The sequence below is a fragment of the Oncorhynchus kisutch genome, linkage group LG10, assembly GCF_002021735.2.
Source record: "Oncorhynchus kisutch isolate 150728-3 linkage group LG10, Okis_V2, whole genome shotgun sequence".
Lineage (NCBI taxonomy): Eukaryota > Metazoa > Chordata > Actinopteri > Salmoniformes > Salmonidae > Oncorhynchus > Oncorhynchus kisutch.
The window spans coordinates 5711034-5715150 of NC_034183.2; the positions used below are offsets into that span (position 1 = coordinate 5711034).

Sequence of the window (4117 nt, forward strand, 5' to 3'; positions counted from 1 at the left end):
GGCATGGACTAGAGGATAGGTGGTGGTATGGACTAGACTAGAGGATAGGTGGAGGTATGGACTAGACTAGAGGATAGGTGGAGGTATGGACTACACTAGAGGATAGGTGGAGGTATGGACTAGAGGATAGGTGGAGGTATGGACTAGACTAGAGGATAGGTGGAGGTATGGACTAGACTAGAGGATAGGTGGAGGTATGGACTAGACTAGAGGATAGGTGGAGGTATGGACTAGACTAGAGGATAGGTGGAGGTATGGACTAGACTAGAGGGTAGGTGGAGGTATGGACTAGACTAGAGGATAGGTGGAGGTATGGACTAGACTAGAGGATAGGTGGAGGTATGGACTAGACTAGAGGATAGGTGGAGGTATGGACTAGACTAGAGGATAGGTGGAGGCATGGACTAGACTAGAGGATAGGTGGAGGCATGGACTAGAGGATAGGTGGAGGTATGGACTAGAGGATAGGTGGAGGTATGGACTAGACTAGAGGATAGGTGGAGGTATGGACTAGATTAGAGGATAGGTGGAGGCATGGACTAGAGGATAGGTGGAGGTATGGACTAGAGGATAGGTGGAGGTATGGACTAGACTAGAGGATAGGTGGAGGTATTGACTAGACTAGAGGATAGGTGGAGGCATGGACTAGAGGATAGGTGGAGGTATGGACTAGACTAGAGGATAGGTGGAGGCATGGACTAGAGGATAGGTGGAGGTATTGACTAGACTAGAGGATAGGTGGAGGCATGGACTAGAGGATAGGTGGAGGTATGGACTAGACTAGAGGATAGGTGGAGGCATGGACTAGAGGATAGGTGGAGGTATGGACTAGACTAGAGGATAGGTGGAGGCATGGACTAGAGGATAGGTGGAGGTATGGACTAGACTAGAGGATAGGTGGAGGTATGGCCTAGACTAGAGGATAGGTGGAGGTATGGACTAGAGGATAGGTGGAGGTATGGACTAGAGGATAGGTGGAGGCATGGACTAGAGGATAGGTGGAGGTATGGACTAGACTAGAGGATAGGTGGAGGTATGGACTAGAGGATAGGTGGAGGTATGGACTAGACTAGAGGATAGGTGGAGGTATGGACTAGACTAGAGGATAGGTGGAGGCATGGACTAGAGGATAGGTGGAGGTATGGACTAGACTAGAGGATAGGTGGAGGTATGGACTAGACTAGAGGATAGGTGGAGGTATGGACTAGAGGATAGGTGGAGGTATGGACTAGACTAGAGGATAGGTGGAGGTATGGACTAGACTAGAGGATAGGTGGAGGTATGGACTAGAGGATAGGTGGAGGTATGGACTAGAGGATAGGTGGAGGCATGGACTAGAGGATAGGTGGTGGTATGGACTAGACTAGAGGATAGGTGGAGGTATGGACTAGACTAGAGGATAGGTGGAGGTATGGACTACACTAGAGGATAGGTGGAGGTATGGACTAGAGGATAGGTGGAGGTATGGACTAGACTAGAGGATAGGTGGAGGTATGGACTAGACTAGAGGATAGGTGGAGGTATGGACTAGACTAGAGGATAGGTGGAGGTATGGACTAGACTAGAGGATAGGTGGAGGTATGGACTAGACTAGAGGATAGGTGGAGGTATGGACTAGACTAGAGGATAGGTGGAGGTATGGACTAGACTAGAGGATAGGTGGAGGTATGGACTAGACTAGAGGATAGGTGGAGGTATGGACTAGACTAGAGGATAGGTGGAGGCATGGACTAGACTAGAGGATAGGTGGAGGCATGGACTAGAGGATAGGTGGAGGTATGGACTAGAGGATAGGTGGAGGTATGGACTAGACTAGAGGATAGGTGGAGGTATGGACTAGATTAGAGGATAGGTGGAGGCATGGACTAGAGGATAGGTGGAGGTATGGACTAGAGGATAGGTGGAGGTATGGACTAGACTAGAGGATAGGTGGAGGTATTGACTAGACTAGAGGATAGGTGGAGGCATGGACTAGAGGATAGGTGGAGGTATGGACTAGACTAGAGGATAGGTGGAGGCATGGACTAGAGGATAGGTGGAGGTATGGACTAGACTAGAGGATAGGTGGAGGCATGGACTGGAGGATAGGTGGAGGTATGGACTAGACTAGAGGATAGGTGGAGGCATGGACTGGAGGATAGGTGGAGGCATGGACTGGAGGATAGGTGGAGGCATGGACTGGAGGATAGGTGGAGGCATGGACTAGAGGATAGGTGGAGGCATGGACTGGAGGATAGGTGGAGGCATGGACTAGAGGATAGGTGGAGGCATGGACTAGACTAGAGGATAGGTGGAGGCATGGACTAGAGGATAGGTGGAGGTATGGACTAGAGGATAGGTGGAGGTATGGACTAGAGGATAGGTGGAGGTATGGACTAGAGGATAGGTGGAGGTATGGACTAGAGGATAGGTGGAGGCATGGACTAGAGGATAGGTGGAGGCATGGACTAGACTAGAGGATAGGTGGAGGTATGGACTAGAGGATAGGTGGAGGTATGGACTAGACTAGAGGATAGGTGGAGGTATGGAATAGAGGATAGGTGGAGGTATGGACTAGAGGATAGGTGGAGGCATGGACTAGACTAGAGCGAGTTCCACCATGAATTTGCTTTTATACCCAAGAAAGGAAGTGAACAAGTGCACACTGATAAAAAGGACAGATGGTTGGGCCCCGTGCTGAACTCCCTCCTTCGGTTTCTATTGGGAAGGGAAGGGATAGGATAGGATAGGATAGCGGGAGGAGAGGTGTATCACAGCAGAGTTGGGGGTCAAAGGTCATTGCACAATATTATAGACTTGCTGTTCTGTAAAAGCCTAATATGCAATGCATTGTTTATTATTATTATTATTATTATTATTATTATTACCATAATAAAATATTATAAAATATATTATTTTCGTATTTTTCCATTTGCCTGATGTCAATTTCTCCCGCTTTGCCAGGGAGCCACCATTGTTGGATGATGTATATTATATTATACATGTGTAATAAATAAGTCATATTAATAATCATCGTGTTGAGAAATGAATCCCATGTAGTCTTCTTCATCATGTTGGTCTGATAATATTACGTGGATGACGACACCTAATAAAACACGTGTTTGTATTCCTCTGGGTCTCCCTTGTCAGACCTCTGGCCCGTCTGTTGCTGTTGAACGTGTGTGTTCTGTCTGGCCCGTCTGTTGCTGTTGAACGTGTTGTGTGTTCTGTCTGGCCCGTTTGTTGCTGTTCAAAGTGTGTTCTGTCTGGCCCGTCTGTTGCTGTTGAACGTGTTGTGTGTTCTTTCTGGCCCGTCTGTTGCTGTTGAACGTGTGTGTTCTGTCTGGCCCGTCTGTTGCTGTTGAACGTGTGTCTGTATCCAGAGTTCTGTTTTAAAGGGACAATCTGGGATTGGGAAATCCATTTTTTATGTTTCCATTTTTTGGGGGGGGAATGATTCTTTAATTATATATATCCATCAATAGGTCTGTGGTTTATGTTTCTCCAGTGCCGTTCCTTAGCTGTTAACCTCAAACAAGTTGATCTTTTGTTTTTTTGCTTTTTCTCGAATCCCAGATTGCTCCTTTTAAACCTGCGGTTGGTATCCTGTAGTTGACTGTATATGGCTGTCGATGTAAGTAGGAGAATCCTTTCAACTCTATTTTTAGGTTTACTACATTTCCCCGATGACTGAAGAGAAGTCATGAAAGTCCAACAATACTCTATAACATTAGAATGCGAAGGAGTTTTCATGTCCAAATGAAGGGATGGTTTTTAATCTGCTACCACATCATGTCCAAATGAAGGGATGGTTTTTAATCTGCTACCACATCATGTCCAAATGAAGGGATGGTTTTTAATCTGCTACCACATCATGTCCAAATGAAGGGATGGTTTTTAATCTGCTACCACATATCCAAATGAAGGGATGGTTTTTAATCTGCTACCACATCATGTCCAAATGAAGGGATGGTTTTTAATCTGCTACCACATCATGTCCAAATGAAGGGATGGTTTTTAATCTGCTACCACATCATGTCCAAATGAAGGGATGGTTTTTAATCTGCTACCACATCATGTCCAAATGAAGGGATGGTTTTAATCTGCTACCACATCATGTCCAAATGAAGGGATGGTT

At 46.3% G+C, this 4117-nt stretch overlaps 1 long non-coding RNA gene across 1 annotated transcript; it reads left to right on the forward strand.

Moving 5' to 3' along the window:
• Positions 1-2021: 2021 nt before the first annotated feature.
• LOC116375783 (uncharacterized) lies at positions 2022-3106 on the forward strand. The gene is made up of 2 exons (XR_004211140.1): positions 2022-2320; positions 2494-3106. It is a non-coding gene; the product is annotated as an uncharacterized LOC116375783 (long non-coding RNA).
• Positions 3107-4117: the final 1011 nt, after the last annotated feature.